Source organism: Mus caroli, chromosome 2, assembly GCF_900094665.2.
Source record: "Mus caroli chromosome 2, CAROLI_EIJ_v1.1, whole genome shotgun sequence".
Classification (NCBI taxonomy): Eukaryota; Metazoa; Chordata; class Mammalia; order Rodentia; family Muridae; genus Mus; species Mus caroli.
Genome location: NC_034571.1, coordinates 61,251,001 through 61,269,921, shown reverse-complemented (window position 1 = coordinate 61,269,921; position 18,921 = coordinate 61,251,001).

The window sequence follows — 18,921 nt, the reverse complement described above, 5'->3', positions numbered from 1 at the left end:
GGACTGGCCATAGTCAACAGGGTGGGGATGTGTTGGCCCTCAGGCTAAGAGCTGGCCCTGCTATTCATCTGCTGAAATGGCATGGGTGTGAGGGTAATGCTCCTCGACCCTGCTTCCATTCCCCTGGCCACTTGTAGTAGTTGGAAGAGCTGGCTATTGCACCTGGGAGAGTGGACCTTGTGCCTCACCTGGGCAACACAGTGGAGCTGCCTCAGCCCTGGAACATTGCAGCAAATGGGAGAGTGGGCCCCATGTCTTGACTGGGCATCAGAGTGGAGCTGACTCTGGAGGTATGGGTGTGGATGAGCCTGTCCAAGGGCATGAAAGCAGTAGAGTTGACCCTGCCTCCTGCTTATGGAAGCACTGAGTGGCCTAGCTGGAACAGTGCTGGAGAGTTCACCCTGGTGTCCTGAATAAAGGAGAGCTGGCACACTTCCCAGATTGGCTGCCACCCAGGCCCAGAGCAGGGCTCTGAACTGACCCACCCCTAAATCTTCATCACCTGCAAAGGGTTGGAACACATGAAATGACTGGTCTTGTTAGTCCTAAGCTACAGTATCTCCCTGACACAGGGCAGCAATGGGATGGTCTGGAGGAGTCCTGGTAAGGATCCAATATTGATCGTGTCATAGAAGCCAGAGACTTTGAACCAGATGAATACCTCATGCAATGAACATTTCCAAGTGAAAGTGTGTGGACAGAGGGGTATACTGTGGGACTCACTGTGATATAATATAGCTTCCAATATGAAATATTTTCTATGCTCTCTCTCTCTCTCTCTCTCTCTCTCTCTCTCTGTGTGTGTGTGTGTGTGTGTGAGCGCACATTTTATTTTGGAGTGGAGGTTGGAAAGTCAAAGGGTAGATCTAAGGGGAAAGGAATTTGCTATGGGGTACATGCTATAAAACTCACTAGGAATCAATAAAAAGTTTTAAAAAAACTGTGTGAATTATCACTGAAATTTTTGGAAGAATTTGAAGTAGATTGCTGTTAGATCTAATTTTTAACCTTTTGTTTGTATTCATCTGGAAAGCCTTCAGTGGTACAATTCTGATTCTCGCTATACATAGCCTTCATTTCTTAACAGTGGAGCTGTTTCTCTGTTCATGACGTCTAAAGCCCTGCGCAGAGTCACTCTTTTAGCAGAACTTGGGTTTACGTCTCTATGCTAAAGGATAATTGTTCAGTTAGTTCATTTTAAAGCATGTCTTGTGTGATAGAAGTAAAGTTCACAATGTTATGAACAGGTCAAGTTAAAAAATCTGGACCTGGTCTTGGGAACTGAAGGTTTGCTTAAACTGAAAAATGACTGATGTAAAGAGTAGGCAGAGAAAGAGAGGAATGACCTAAGCAGGACAAACTGTATGGGCCAAGCACTTGAAATGAAAGCAATTATTTCATGCTAAACAACTTTTCTTTAAGCTGTTTAACTGTTTTGTTTTGTTTTATTTTGTTCCCTCAGCCTCTTCTATATGCTGTCCTGGCTTTTAATCTCCCTCCTTTCTGTCCCCTTTCCCACTCTCCCTCTTTCTTTTCTGTGGTTAATTTTAATTGCCTTCTGCTCAATAGTGGTGGCAAAGCATCCTCAAGGAATAGAGTCTCAGAAGCAGCAGCCAACATTAAAACCTTAGCTCTGGAATCTTTTATTTGTGCAGCAGACTTGTTGATTTCCTGCAACTTTTAATTAAACATGTTTTGCATTTATTTAAGATAAGCCCATATCAAATATGTTCAATAGGATGATACAAATAGATAACACCTACATTGTAATGAGGATTAGTGGGGGGGTGCTAATGTCTGGAAAGCTATAAACATTCAAAAGAACACAGCTACATATCCACTCATGTATTTAACATTGAACATTAACTATTGGTCCCGTTTGGTATTCTCAGATATTTATATAGATATAGTTTTACTTAATCCTAACAGAGTCAAATTCATCAGATGTTACCGTTCTCATGATGAGAGAACTAGAGCTTAAATATTTAAATAACTCTAGTGACCACGCATTTGATAAATGTCCCCTGCCACTAAAGCAAAGACTTCCTTCACTTTCTCTTTGAAAATATCATCCTGAGTGAGGTAACCCAAACCCAAAGGATATGCATGCTATGTACTCACTGCTAAGTGGATGAATATTAGCCAAAAATTACACTACACCCCACAGACCCTAAGAAGTTAAACAAGAAGGACAGACCAAGTGAGGATGCTTCAATCCCACTTAGAAGGGAGAACAAAGTAATCGTGGGAGGCAGAGGAATGGAGAGACATGGGTGCGAGGGGGCAGGGAGAAGGGGAGCAGGATCAGGTGTGGGGAGGAAACAGAAGAAAAGCACAGAGGGCCAGGAGAATGAATGGAAATATGCAGCTGCCAGGGATGAGGGGTGGGGGTGGAACAAAACTCTAGAAAGTCACAGAGACTTGGGAAGTGAGAGGCTCCCAGGACTCAGTGGGGGTGACTTCGGCTGTAATGCCCAACAGTGGGAAGGTGGAACCTGAAGAGACCACCCTCAGTAAATAGACAGGGACCCCAGTGGAGGGATAGGACGAGCAACCCACCTTCAAATTTTTTGACACAGAATTGTTCCTGTCAAAAAGAAATGCAAGGACAAAACTGGAGCAGAAGAAAAGGCCATCCAGTGACCGGACCAACTTGGGATCCATCCCTAGGTGGACACCAAACCCTGACACTATTACTGATGCCGTGTTGTGGCTGCAGACAGGAGCCTAGCACAACCATCCTCTGAGTGCCCCAGCAGCTAACTGGGACACATGCAGATACAGTCAACCATTAGACTGAGGTAAGAGACTCCTATGGAAAAGTTCGGGAAGGATTAAAGGAACTGAAGAGGATGGCAACCCCATAGGAAGACCAACAGTGTCAACTAACCTGAACCCCTGGAATATTCCAGAGGCTAAGCCACCAACTAAAGAGCATACATGACAGTGTATGCCAGGAGGCGGGAGCACCCTCTCAGAGGTAAAGGGGAGGGGAGATGCAAGGGGTACTAGGAAGTAGGCAACACTTGGGGTGTAAATAAACAAAATAATTAATTAAAAAAATTGTATTCTTTGGTCTGGGATTTATCTCATTTATATAGAATTTACCTCTCATTTTAAGAACTCCAAATTTGATTTTTAGCTTTTATGTAATAATAATGATAATGAATATTCTTCATTACACACCATAAATATTATTACCTTTTGTGTGATATAATAATTTATATGCTGAGAATAAACCAAAAACAATCCCATGATTTTGCAGATTATTATCAGTTACATTACAAAGCCAATTTATTAATAAAGACAAATGACTGACAGAAAAATGTTAAAGACAATAAGTTGTCCAAAACTGAGACATTTTGTTTTGAATTCCTGAGACTTAACTGTTTTTGGCAATATGATGTGATAATGTAAATCATTTCCTGGGAACAGATAGTCTCCCACAACTTATAAAGTAGATCAACACAGCTACAGTGAGCCAGTGCTAATCATCCCAGCCTTATACCACTATCCTGTCCCTTCTCTCCTTCCGGGGTTGCTGAAGCAGTGTTGCATCCCTTAACTTGGGTCAGTGGACAAAAGGTTAGTAAAAGAGATTGTGTCTATATGTCTCTGATGGCCTGTATTAAGTCATAAGATACCACAGGCTGTAATCACATGAGAAAGTGAAGTGTAACATAAAAAGTAACAGGGTCTCCAGACTCTCTGAAGACAATGCTTGCCTAAAGGGGGTATAGGTCTTATGAGGTGTTTTCCCTCCATCTCAACTTCTGAGTTCCCAACAGTGTCAATCAATAATCCAGAGCCTTACTACAGCCAGCTCCATTGCTTGGAAGGCTCTGCCTGTCTCCTTCCCATGCTCCTAAGATACTATCAATTAGCCAATTCATTTTTTGGCCTCCAGTTCTGTCTTTCTTCCTTTAATTGAAGAGTCAGAAGTAATGCCAAATTCTAGAGACTGCAGACCATTTTCCTCAAAATGCCTGCCGTTTTCCCGTAATAATTGAACAAGAGGAAACTGACTCTATTTGCTTAGCATTGTGAGCAATGCAGATTGGCTTCTGTTGCAGAGATGTCAAGCCAAAAGGTTGCTGTAGTATTTCACTGGAAAATACTTTCTAGCTTCAATCATATAGGAGTTAAATACCTTTCTCCAGGGACTCAGGTGGTCCAAGCAAAAAATTAGGACATTCAGGTGTGAATTGTTCATTAGATGTGGACTGCCTCTGCTGAAGAACTACAATATTTTTTTTCAATATAAGTTTTTTCAATTTTTATTAGATATTTTCTTCATTTACATTTCAAATGCTATCTCAAAAGTCTCCTATACCCCCCCCCCACTCCCCTACCCACCCATTCCCACTTCTTGGCCCTGGTGTTCCCCTGTACTGGGGCATATAAAATTTGCAAGACCAAGGGGCCTCTCTTCCCAATGATGGCCGACTAGGCCATCTTCTGCTACATATGCAGCTAGAGACATGAGCTCTGGGGGTATTGGTTAGTTCATATTGTTGTTGCACCTATAGGGTTGCAGACCCCTTCAACTCCTTGGGTACTTTCTCTAGCTCCTCCATTGGGGACCCTGTGTTCCATCCAATAGATAACTGTGAGCATCTACTTCTGTATTTGCCAGGCACTGGCATTAGCCTCACATGAGACAGCTATATCAGGGTCCTTTCAGCAAAATCTTGCTGGCATATGCAATAGTGAAGAACTACAATCTTATACGAGGCAGCTACCTTCAAGCTAGGGAAGCTCTCAAACCGGATCTCAGATATAAGCCATCAATATCCATACTGCTTCTGACGTGATGAAGCCATCGTTCCCCAAGAGGAAGTACAAAAGAGCTCAGTTTTCTATATCCCAATATCCACTGGATGTTTTCTCTCCTCTCTAGGCACAGCTATTAATTATGAGTCTCTAAATTAACAAGTGTAGATCTAGAAAATGATTGTAGCCTGGTGATGGTGATACACACCTTTAATTCCAATATTTGGGAGCCAGAGTTAGGTAGATCTATGTAAGTCTGAGGCCAGCCTGGTTAACCGAGCTAGTTCCATAACAGGGTACATACACAGAGAATCACTGTCTTGAAAAGAAAGAAAGAAAGAAAGAAAGAAAGAAAGAAAGAAAGAAAGAAAGAAAGAAATTAAGTTGCAATCTCACTATATGTGTAATATGTAATATTTTATATTACATATTACACATATAGTGAGATTGCAACTTAATTTTTAAAATCACAGGGAATGCCAGGAAGAAATCTGTAGCTATTTTTTTCTGTTAAAAGTGCAGTTTTTATAACAACACTGTCTTTTATGTATTCATGTTAAAACTTTATGTTTTATAATATATAATGGAACTTTAAACCATAATGCATGTTAATTTTACTGACACTGTATTATACATATTTGATTATCCCCCAAATATTTGAACTTGTTTGTCAAATAACAACTCAAACAGTATGTATAAAACTTTACACATCATTTTCCTTTATTAAATCTACTTCCTTGTCAATCTTCTCTTGTTCTGAATAAGGAAAGGTTTGTTAGGGAAACTGTTAATGCCCAGGTGGGATGCAAGCCGAAGTAGAATGTTAAAACCTAGGTAACTGTTACAGTGTCTAGCCTGGCATTTTGTGCTTTTGTGTTTTTACTAATGTCATAAGGAAACTTTCTCAAATGCTGTTTCTGCTGTTACTGGGAAATTTTCTCAGGCCCCAGGTGATTACATATTCTGTTATGTTCTGTGCTTTGGTGTTCTTGGAAACAAATCATAATAGAAGTCAGTTAGGACTGCTTTGTGTAGTCAGTCATGATGAACTTGGACCTGAACCAACTACCATGCAGCACTTCCTGCACCTGTGTATGCGTTTTTATAGTTTTTGCTTTTATAAGCTGCCTCTGGGAAGGACCCCAAAATAAGAGAGTCACCTGCACCAATATAAGAAACTATTTGGATTAAGACTTACATTTTGAGTAGGTATCCAGTAAAGTTTAAGTTCTCAAGACATCCCTGGGAACTGACATCCTTCTTGGCCAAGACATGTAGGTGGGTAACTGACACCCTGTTTGGAAAGTTAAGATATAAAAGTTAGTCAAGGCAAGTCCCCTGCCTCAGTTGAATACCCCAACCAATGGGGGCAGGATAAGTGTACAATAAAGACATGTTCCTGAGGAAATTCTGTATCCCTAAATCCGGATTGGTGAAATAACTAGGCACAGATGTTTGTGGCTTAAAAACTCCACAGGATTCTACCTGGGCATCACAGCCATCTCCCAAGTTGAGTCTGCAGCCCTGATCAATCAGTCTTAGGATGCAGCATTCAATAAGCCAATACTATTTGGCTATGATCAGTGTCTGGGTGGTTTGTGCAGTGACCCCAACAGAAACTATCATCACAGCTTGTACACTGACTTGTACTGGTTACTCCTGACTGTTCTCCCGTGTGAGTCCTACAGTGAGTGCCCTTTGCCTCTCTAATATGCTTAAACAATCTATGAGTCTTTATCATTGTGTTTAATCTTCACATGACTGATTTTCATATGATTTTTTTTTAATTTAGTTTTCTCATCTTATTTTAGAAAATGTCTCAGTTCAAACCGGTGTGGGACTTTCTGTGCAGCCCAGACTAGTCTTAAACACATAGACCTTCCAGTCCAAGCTTCCTGAAGGTTGGGATGATATGCACCCACCAATACATATGGCTGTAATTTTCTTTCACAATAGGAATGATGCTTCTAAAAATAAAATGTGACATGTGTTTTTGAAACATTTGACATACCTCCCTTTTTAGAAAAAGTACTGACAATTTGGCAGGTGATATTTGAATCCTTTTATGACAACATTGACTTCATCTTCTCTCATCTCCTCTCATCTTCTCAAGTACATCCTACCATAGACACAAAACTGAGGTGCTCTGAAAATTCACAAAAGAATTTGTCATTGCACACAATGCCCCCTTTGCTTGAAATTTCTTATGCAGACTCAGACACTGAAGTTTTAAACATCCTTTACTGGCTGGTTTTACATGTCAATTTGACACAGCTGGAGTTATCACAGACAAAGGAGCCTTCCTTGAGGAAGTGCCTCCATGAGATCCAGCTGTAAGGCATTTTCTCAATTAGTGATCAATGGGGAAGGGTTTCTTGTGAATAGAGCCATCCCTGGGCTAGCAGTCTTGGGTTCTGTAAGAAATCAAACTGAGCAAGCCAGAGGAAGCAAGCCAGTAAGCAGCACCCCTCCATGGCCTCTGCATCAGCTTCTGCCTCCAGATTCCTGACTTGTGTGAGTTCCAGTCCTCACTTTCTTTGGTGATGAACAGCAATGTGAAAGTGTACGCCGAATAATTTCTTTCCCCCCCAACTTGCTTCTTGGTCATGATGTTTGTCCAGGAATAGAAACCCTGACTAAGACACATCCTCTCTGGTCCAGATTAAGTGTCTCTTTTTCTGAGAAGCCTTTGTTGGCACTCAACCTACAATTATAATAAAATGGGACACACTGTTCATTAAAGGGAATTTCAGGCATAATGGGACCATGCAGGATGAGAATCTAAGACCTCAAAGAGGGTTTAGAAATTTTGGTATATACAGTCTTCAAAATGAGGTGGTCAAGTGTGGCTATAAGGCCAAGTGTCTCAGGAAAGAGCAAGAGCAAACTGAACATCACAGTGTGGAAGCTGTTTCTGTGGTCCAGACAAAAAATTAAGTCACTGAAGCTAAAATAGTGGGAGCAGAGATAGATATCAGTAATATATGAAATAGAAGTAATAAATGAGACATATTTAGTGTAAATATTTCAACTGAAGGAAAGAAGGATAAAAGGTGGGAGATGAAGAGAAGAAAAGATGTAGAGGGGAGAGAGAAATTTTAGGAAAGAATGTTTGTTCTGGTCTGCTCTCCTTTCTGTTTGCTTAGATAGGAACCGCTGACTTGAACTGCCTGTCATCCATCCATCTCTTTTATTTTGTAGGTGTGAGCCGTGCTATTCTTTTTCTTACATATTTGAGATGATAATTAAAGTTAAGCAAAAATAAAAGATACAAATATTTTCAGTAGCACTCATTGCTACTTTCTACAGCTCATCAAAACATACCCTCCTCAGATGCTCTGTGCTTCTCTGCCTTCACTTGTGACTCAGGGTCTTAGATTTTCCCCTGTCACTCAAGAGCAGTAACCAGCAGAGTTCAATTAGGGGTAGAATCTGATAGTTTTATTGCTTGGAGCATGGAGAGATCAATAGTTCAAACCTGGTCTCAGTTGCAAATATGTTCAAACACTTGCTCAAGAGGTTCCTAACTTTGGGAAACAGCATAGAGTGTGAGGAAACCTTCCCAAGGAATGAGTCTCTTCCCAAGGATGCCACTCTCCCTTCTTGTCTCTCTCCTCAAACACTCATCCTATCCTGGGAATCTACTTTGTTCTATATCTTACCTACCTGTCTGCCCATTGAGTCTATCTCATACCTGTCCAGCCTCATTTTTAATTTTCTTCCATCGATAGAGGTATTTTCATCCAGCAATACAGCTGCTCTGGCAAGGATCACCCAAAGACCTTCTAGGTCTGTGTGATCCAGCTGGAATACAGACACGCCTTTATTTCCAGGAGACCTGGGGCAAGCAGATCTCTTAGTTTAAGGCCAGCCTAGTATAGACTAAGTTTCAAGTAAAGAAAAATGTTAAGTCCAAGCATAGTGATACATACCTTTAATCCTAGCTCTGACAATAAAGGCCTGTAGATCTCTGAGTTCTAGTCAGCAAGTTTAGTTGAGTCAGTAAATTGAGTGGCAGTGCAGGGCAGTCAAGTTTATGGCAGTTTAGTTGGTGGAGTTCAGAGGTAGTTTTTATAGGGGAGAGGGCAGGAAGAGACAGAGAGATAGAAAGAACAATATTCAAATCAGATATGTGAAATAGATAAGCCAAAGTAGATTTCCTGATACATCACTCATAAATCGTCGGAAGATTGTCTTTATGTCATTTAAAGATGGATTTTAATATGTTTTCTTTAAAATTTGTACGTAATATATTTTGATCATATTTTTTCCCTTCCCTCAACTTCTCCTAGATCTTCTCCATCTCCCTACCCACACTGCTGGGAAAGAGGAAATCAGTTTTCTACAATAGAATGACCTTGGGTATATCCACAAGATTCCTTGGACGCCCCCATGCCAGTAGTAATGGCCAACACAAAAAGGGTTCCATGTTTTTTTATGGGCTTTTGCTTGGTTTGATAAAGATGAGTGTGAGGTTGAATAGCCAAGCATTACTGTTCAGGCTGGTAACTCAACCTATACCAGTCTACATCTTTTGAACACCAGGTGGCAGTAAGTGCAATGTTTATCAAAGATGAGGAAGGAAAGTTTGAACATGAATTCAAAATAAATACTGTAGAATTTTGAGTTTGGCACATTTACATATGATTGAAAATGTTAGCTTGCAGTAATTTTTTGAATGTTTACCTAGCTACTGAAATATATCACGTAAGTTCTAGTCGCTAGGATTTCTGTTCTGTTTAATTTTTAATTGACAGGTAAGAATTGTAAGTCTGTATATGAAGTCTGTATATGTATGTATATAACATTTTGATGTGTTTATACTCTGAGATGTCATAGTAATTAAACAATCTATTTTCATATATGTATATAAATACATATATATGTTGTATATTGTATGCTATATGTATATGATTATTTATATTAGTAACAAAATACTTCTGATCATGTCCTCTAAAGTCAAGGTCTTATTTATTTCTATGACCTCCATTCTATTAAGTATCTTCTCATGACATCTTTTAACTTCTACCAAATCACAGTTCAGTGAAATTTTACTTAATTTTACTTTAATTCAGAATGTTGCAGGTACTAATAAAAAGAAAGAAAAGAGCTAAGGAATAAAACACCTTGATATAATTTAGCACAAGTGTTCCCATTTATATAGGAAAGAACTAAAATAAATAGACATTAAGGGACCCATCAGAGACAATTGAGGGACCAGGAAATGGCTTAGGTACTCTGCTCACCACATTCTACTGTGTAATTTTCTTTGACATATTTAACTTCAGTCAACAGGTATATTTGTGAATAAATGAGCTGATGACAAGTTTATGTATTTATAGTTTACTTTGTTCTCCTAAAGATATCAAATTCTATTTTCAATTCAGGTAATATTGTCTGAATGCATACATTGTACTTAAAGAGACAGAATAGCAAACTTCCCTATGGCAATAACATAACCTACTACTAAGTGCATGTTCCAGAATCAAGCTGTCTAAGTCAGTAGATAGCTTGCCTCTCCATAATTGTGCCTTCAAGAGAGACTATTAAGGCTAAGTTCTTCTGCTTTAAGAATACCACCTGGGGAAGAGATGGGGTGGGGACAGGGAAAAGATGTCTGCAAGACTTATTGTATGGTAGAAAATCCAAACAACATTTATAAAAATAATTCCAGTTACTAAGAATTAAAATGAAGTTAAGCTCAAGGAGTTAGCTTCAGGAAACTCTGACCTCTGGGAAACAACCACCAAAATTCCCAAACAGACCAGTTTCAAATGACATAATAGTCAAGTTCACTCTGAATGGATCATGAGAAAACCAGATCCTAACATTCCTTAAAGGGTTTTGGGTTTTGGGTGGTGGTGGTGGTGGTGGTGGTTTGGTTTGGGCTTTTTGTTTTGTTTTTCTGTTTTGTTTTTTGTTGTATTTTTGCTGTTCCATCTCTCTGACTGCCTTATCAGGAAAATGAAATCACTAATCTGCTTGGATTTGGTATATGCATTCTTCATCTCTTTCTTTTTTTTTTCATCCCTTTCATATATAAAAAATCATACTTGTCTGGTAGCTCCTTAAAAGACTGGCTCCATTTAGGTTGACTGACTCTATGAAGTTAAACTAAACTGTTGGAACACTGACTGACAGGAAGACAAAAATATGGAGGGTTTCTGACTCCTGTCAGGCCTGATAAACCTCAGTTGCCAGCCAATGGTTCTAGCTTCCCCGATTCCAAAGTCTCAATATCTGATTAATTTCACCTTCCTCAATAGTTTCAGCTTACTTCCTTGTAAAACATAGTAATGCCTTTAGAGGAATTAATGTCTTAGAGAATGCCTTTTTCCTCATCATGGCTCTGGAACAGAAATAGCTAATGATCAAAACAGTCATGTTACTTGTACTGACCAATGTGATTTTGACTGTTACTTTACAGCTGCTAACCCCCATCCTTCTCCATCCCTTCATCTTCCACACCTTGTTTATAAACCACATTACCACCTCAGTGCAAAGGCTCTGTATTAGATAAATAGAATCTGTGATGTTCAGGAGGCCACCTGACTTTGTTCCAAGTAAACTCTTTTCATTCTGCTGCCCTCAAGCTGAACTTTCAGTTGATGATTTCCATGAATATGAAAGGTCCAAGAGTACTGGACTCTGTCTCCCTACCACATGTCTCTCTTCAAACTTGGCTTCTGGTACCAGTGGTGGTCACCTACATTTCTCTGCAATTTTATTATTATTATTATTTAGGAACTTGCATGGAGTTCAGGGTAGGATCTCTGGGCATCTCTCTTCTTGATTTTTGCTGAAACTGTTCATCCAAGCTATGTTCTGCTTTTTCTCTGTGAGAATTAGCAGGAAACTGTCTTCTCTGTCCTTGTTAATAAATGGGTGTCATGTTTCATCACCTTTGACAGAAGGGTTGAGTCTCAAAGGGGTCAATATTACATATCAGTGAGGAACCTAAAAAGATTTTATTCCAGTCAGTTTAGTAGAAACACTTTTGAAAAGTGTAGTTGTTTCTTGATTTCTAATTCAGATCTTCCGTGAATATGACCAATCACTTGTAGTATGACTCTAACAAGAATATGTGGAAGCAAATAAGTTTAAAGAGGAGACACTTATGCTTCTAGCTATGGCACTAAAGCATTGATGGGGCTATTGGACCTTGGTATCTGACTAGCAGCTATCTGGTAGAAGTTTTCAACATGAGAATATTTTTACCCAATTTTCAGCACATCTGGAAGATGCACATAAAGGCTGTTACCTGGCACATCTCACAAGGCACATAGTAATTAGCTTCTCATTACAGGAAAGAGAGAAAGAAAAGGAAGGAAGGAAGGAAGGAAGGAAGGAAGGAAGGAAGGAAGGAAGGAAGGAAGGAAGGAAAGAAGGAAGGAAGGAAGGAAGACATCATCAACTCAAGAGCTCCTAAGGGATCCTTTGGGAACATGAATTAAAGTCCAGTACTTTGATCGGCGACGCTGACACCATTGCATACACTAGCAAGATTTTGCTGAAAGGACCCAGATATAGCTGTCTCTTGTGAAACTATGCCGGGGCCTAGCAAACACAGAAGTGGATGCTCACAGTCAGCTATTGGATGGATCACAGGGCTCCCAATGGAGGACCTAGAAAAGTACCCAAGGAGCTAAAGGGATCTGCAACCCTATAGGTGGAACAACATTATGAACTAACCAGTACCCCGGAGCTCTTGACTCTAGCTGCATATGTATCAAAAGATGGCCTAGTCGGCCATCACTGGAAAGAGAGGCCCATTGGACATGCAAACTTTATATGCCCCAGTACAGGGGAATGCCAGGGCCAAAAGAATGGGAATGGGTGTGTAGGGAAGTGGGGGGGTATGGGGGACTTTTGAGATAGCATTAGAAATGTAATTGAGGAAAATACGTAATAAAAAATATTAAAAATTAAAAAAAATCACAGGAAAACCAAAAAACAAAACAAAACAAAACAAAAAAGTCCAGTACTTTTTATCAATAATCTCTGTGAACAAAACTAACAGCTAGTGTGTGTGTCTTGATTAGTGTATACACATATGCTCCACAGAGAGTATATGAGGTTCAGAAGACAAAATTTCCGATCCAGTTCTTTTCTTTGCCTAGTGAGTTTGAGGAGACATAACCCAGGTCCCCACTGTATCTGCTGGTCCATCTGGATAGCTCCAATCTTCTGAATATTTGTATGAAAATACTCTAACCACTCATGCATTATTATTTTATCATATGCTTTAATTTACTATTCATCAAATGGCACATTCTTAGAAAGCTCTGGTGGCAAATAAGTTTACTTAAACCTCACCAAAACAGGTTCCAAGTTAAATGTGTGATCTTCTCTCCAAAATTATAATTACATTCTGCTTTAAATAAATCTGATAGGCTGATAGGGTATTTACTCCTAAATTTGATTGCTAGTCCTATGAGGGGCTGAAGAAAGATCAAGAGAAACAGAGACTGTGCTTCTTTCTAATTCCTTCTCCCAGCTATTTAAGTTTGATTCTTATTTTAAAATGCAGAGCATAATGTAAATGTAGTTTTTTAATTACATCAAAACTAAATATATACCAGAATTAAGCCCACAATCACATAGATCTACGAATTTGAAAAACTCATAATATTAAAAATGCCATTGTTATTAAATCATAGGAAGTTGTGCTGTGGGGTTATTTAAATGATAAACTTCATACTTAGCAATAAAATGACTCAGTGACATACAGATACACCCATAAGTCAGCCATTCCCTCAGCTCACATCAGAGAAATTCCTCCTTGCAGCTGATAGGATGGTAATTAGCACAGAGGTCCACAACTGGAAATTGTTACGAGACTGATAGACACTGAAGCTCTCTTTCCTAAATGAGATGTCATCATAGAAATCATCAAACCCCTTCCCTGGAGGCTTAGCAATCTCTGTGGAAGAGGAGGTAGGAAGATTGTAGGAGCCAGAGGTGATGGATGACAAGAGGGACACAGGGTATTCAAGATACAAGACCAACACCCATATGAACTCACAGAGACTGTGACAGCGTGCACAGGACCTGTATAAGTTCAAGCCAGGTGAAATCCCAGTACTGAGAGTGGGAATTGGACACAGGGTCCCATCCCTAACCAAGAACACATTTGCAATTGATATGCAATGCAAAAAAGAAAATCACTGTGCATATCAACCACACCAGGGCAGTGTGCACATCTAAAAATAGTCAAAACAAAATAAATTCCATTATTTTTCCCCTCAGAGCTTTTGGTTTCATTTCTGTTTGTTTGTTTGTTTGTTTGTTTGTTTGTTTGTTTGTTTCATTTTTTGTTTTGTTATTAGTCTTTTGTGCTTTTTGTTTTAGCTTTCTTTTCATGGGTTGTATTTGTTTTTTGGTTTTGGGCTGGGTAGGTAGTTGGGAGTGACCTGTGAAGAGCTGGGGAATGGGAAACAACATGATCAAAATATGCTTATAAAATATAATTATATAATTATAAATAAATAAATTTAATACTTACAATGTAAGAACTTTCAAGCAAGTTCACAGCCATACATCTAAAATTTGGATCACTGGGTTTGTGTCAGTATCCTTGGCTTCACGTAAGTCAGAAATTTATGAAGAACTCTTGAGCCAGATACTGCAATACAGAAATATTGAGATCAATGTATCCTCTTTCTCGAGATTCATTGATTTTATAAGATGGTATCACATAGATCTGAGACTGGCCTTGGAGCTCATTACATTCCCTAATGGGTAACCTTGAACTTCTAATCATCTTCCTTCTGTCTGCCAAGTCAGGGAAATACGGGTGTGTTCTACCCTGCCCAATTTCTGTATTGTTGAAGATTGACCCCACACTCCATGCATGCACGACTAGCCTTTTACTATCTGGGCTGCATCATCACGCCTGGTTTCATTTTCCTTTTATTCTGTTTTCTTGCTCTCCTGTCATGATGTCCATATTTTCTTTTATTGTAGAAAGGAGACATATTGCAGAATTTTATGTTCTTACCTTGGTAACAGTGTTTTGTTTGTTTCTGGGTCTATTCCTATCTACTGATGTTTGTAATGGCCTTGGCTCATATTCACTTCTCTGTACAGATGGCAAATTTTGTATATTATTGGATGCTAGTCAATGTGAATTTCACATTATTAGATGCATTTTAATGTTGGATATTATCCTAGCTACCTTGTAAGTAAATCAAAATTAGTTGGTTTCTTTTAAGACTTGCTTTTAAATGTCAAGTTGAGTACATCAGCCTGCAACTATTCCCACTTTTAAGATTAGACCCTTCTTAGGAACTGACCCAGTATGTCTCTTGTAATGGGGATTTTCTTTTTCCCTTTGAAAAGAAGAATATAAAACATGGTGGTATATGGGTATTTCTTAACCTGCTGTTTAATGCTAGTTCTGCCTTTTGCCTTGATTATTGCTGTTCTCCTGTAATTTTAGATCAGTCAAAGCTTCCAGGGCACTGGGCTCCTGATCTCTGGTGTGCCAGGTAGGCTTCCTCCTCCTGGTGTTCGGTCACATCACTTCTATCTGCTAAGACAAGCTCAACTTGCTACTTTCTTCCTTCATTTGGTGGTCCCATACATCTGAGCAGTGGCTTGGAAACTACCTTCTAAGAATAAGCAGATCCATTTTGTGTATTATGTTTCATGATGTCTGAAAACTAATGATTTGTGTAATTTCCCCTTTTGTTTAGCTTGAGACTTCTTTGTGCAAGATACAGCATGGGTAATAGTATTTTTCATCTAAAGCTACTCTACTGGAAGGTCATCGAGGTTATCAAAAACGTGCCTGAAGGAGTTATCCCGGACTAATTGGCCCTATGTATGTGAAGAATTCATACTGAGCAATTAAGAAATGTTTATACTATCTACATATTAACTGCGTGAAAAAGCAAAGCATATTTACTTTCTTGACAGGAATCAAGAAATGCACACCATGTTAAACTAGACCAGAAAACACTAGATGCTAACACAGCTGCGATCCTACTTTTCCTTAGTTGTTATCATTTGTACTATTTGTCTAGTTTAACATATCAGCAGCTTATGTCTGACATTCATCAATGAATCTCATGTAAAATGATAAATAAAATCACCATGTTCTGCCTTGTTCAATGGCTATTCCTAGTTGTCAACTAGACTACATCTGGAATGAACTACAGCCCAGAAATGAAAGGCACACCTGTAATCCAGATCTTGAGGTTAGAAGACTCAGGCTCCTACCCTGATCTTGACATGAAAATCTTGAGGCATAGTTGCCATGGAAAGCTTAGGCCCAGGCAAAGTAGTACACGCCTTTAATTCCAAGACGCTGAGGCAAGTTGATCTTTGAGTTCAAGGTCAGCCTAGGATAAAGTAAGTTCCATATTCAGGTGTGGTAGTACACACTTTTAATGTGGGCAACATCTTCTGCTGGAGTCCTACATAACGACGTTGGAAGAAGGAAGACTCACTCTTTGCCTGTTTGCACTTACTTGCCAGCATATCTGTTGGAACGTACCTCTTCAAGATTCCAGCTTAGACAGAAGATGAACTGAAACAACTAGCCTCATGGGAAGGGGGAACATGTAGATTCTTGGATTTCCCATCTACAACTGCCTATTGTAGGATTAGTTGGACTACAGTCATTACAATAAATTCCCTTTATAGAGACATTCCATAAGTTCTGTGACTCTAGAGAACACTAATACACTTTGCTTTGTATATTTACACTCAGCAACAAAACAATAATTGTTGTTTATTTTTTCACTTCCACAAAAGCAACTTTCTACCTCATCTGTCCTCCTTAAATAATAATATTGACAATCTTGTGTACAACCTATTGTTACAGCAATTGTCTAGTATCTGTATTTTATTTTTAATAGTACTGTTATTTCTATATTAAGACAATATTATCACAAAAGTACACTTACTTTCTAATTTTTCATGTGTGTGCATGATAGGTACTAATTTATACACATAGATACCTCACATTTTTCTAACAGAATCACAGAAGAGCAGTTTTTAGAATTCTTAGTAACTTAGTGGTCACTGGCTGATCAACCAGGTGTTCTCTGCCTTTCATAATTCAAACTTAACCCAAATTTTGTCTAAGGTATTCTCCACAATGTCTGCTTGGGGCACCACTCTGAGCGTCAAATTCTCAGTGTACACTGTGATATTCAAAAGAATGTTCAAGGAGATGGTCTTCATGTTTAAACAAACAAAAATCATATGGCTGACAAAAATGTAAGAATCACATAATATAGGTTAATAGTAACATATTACAGGATAGTTGAGAAACAGAAAATGGTAAATTAAATAAAGAGTTGAAAGATGAAAAGAATTAAGAAAAAATAATGAATTATGTTCACCATGCCTTTATGTAAAAATCATCAAAAATATTTCATCAAATTCCTTAGTCAAACAAAAGAACATTTTGTCTTTAACAAACTCTTAGAGAGCTGATGTGCCCTGGGAAGAGTGTGCTGTTAATGGATGCTTTAAACAGAAAAGTGAGAAAGAAATAGGCAACCCAGTTGACATGGTCATACTTTAGTTATAAGGAAAGGGCATAAATACATGAAAGAAGGAATTGATAATTTATACCTTGTTTATAATAAGCTTTTCTACTATGAAAAAGCCAGTGTTTGTTAGGAAATATGATTAGACAAATCCACAACCTGAATGAAATAGTTGCAAAACACATATCTGATAAGGGAACATTAGCTGCAATGTACCAAGAACTCTTAGAATACAAGAACACATTAACCTGATTTAAGAACATGTCAGAGAACTTTGCTGACACCACACTGCACCATAGTTGTGGAGATGCAGATCATACCTCTGTTGTCAACAGCATAATTGAGATGCAACCTCACATCTCTTCTAACTGCTGAAATCTGCAACACTGACACATACAACACCAGCAGAGATGTTGGCAGGAACTCTCAGCCATGGCTGGTGGGGGAAAAAAAAAAGACATGGACTCATTGGAATAGTTTGCCATTTTCTTGCATATTTAATCTCTCTTATGATACAATTTAATGATATTATTCTTGGTATTTACTGAAAGGAATTGAAATGTTATGTCTACACACACACACACACACAAACACACACACATTTATAGATGCTTTACTCAAATTCCCAATACTGGAAAGTAATGAAGAGATGGAATAATCAGCTATGGTAGATCCAGACTATGGAATTAAAGATGTTGGTAATAAAAGGATTCTTTGCATACCTGGGAACAAGAAACTATGTGTCCTCTCAGTGATGCTGAGAACCTAAAATTGCTCTACAGTTAGAATTGTTAAAAAAAAAAAAAAAGGTACATTATGTTTTTTATTGAACTCTTCCTACATCTGAAATCATCCAGGTAAAAGGTGACTACTTTTCTAGCACACAGTTCTAAGAATTATTATCAAGTCATTTTTCCAGAGAGCTATCTCCAAAATTAAAGGTTTTTTTTTTTTTTAAGTATTTATATTATGTGTATAAGTACACTGTAGCAGCTTCAGACACACCAGAAGAGGGCATCAGATCCCATTACAGATAGTTGTGAGCCACCATGTGGTTTCTGGGAATTGAACTCAGGAGCTCTGGAAGAGCAGTCAGTGCTCTTAAACCCTGAGCTATCTCTCCAGCCCCCAAAATTAAAGTGTTTGTACACACTTTTTAGCACATTTTTGCCTTTGAAGGGTGTAGTACTAAAGTCCCTCTTTCTTCCAGCACAGCAGACTATATAGATGTGGTGCTTCAAACTGTGGATATTGAACTTAAGCTTCACTTCCCCCGGGGTGGGGGTGTGGGTGGAGTGGGGCAATCCGCACAGTATTGCACAAAAAGCCCTGCCCATCAAGCTGATCTGACCTGCCCTGAACTTTCTGAAAGCTGGGTCATGAAGTCCATCCACCAAGTCTTAGAATCTGCCATCCCCCGATGTCTTCTTTCCGCAGATTATTGTTGTGTTTCTGCCATTGCTTCCCCTGCCTAGTTTCTGCAGAACACAACACAACACAACACACACACACACAAACACACCAAGAACAATTTCTTTCCACAGTCCCTGAACTAATCTCTGAAATTCACCATCCCTGGGGTAGATTACATATCCTGGGGAGCAGTCCTAAGTCTAGGAAAATCTTTTTTTTTTTTTTTTTTTTT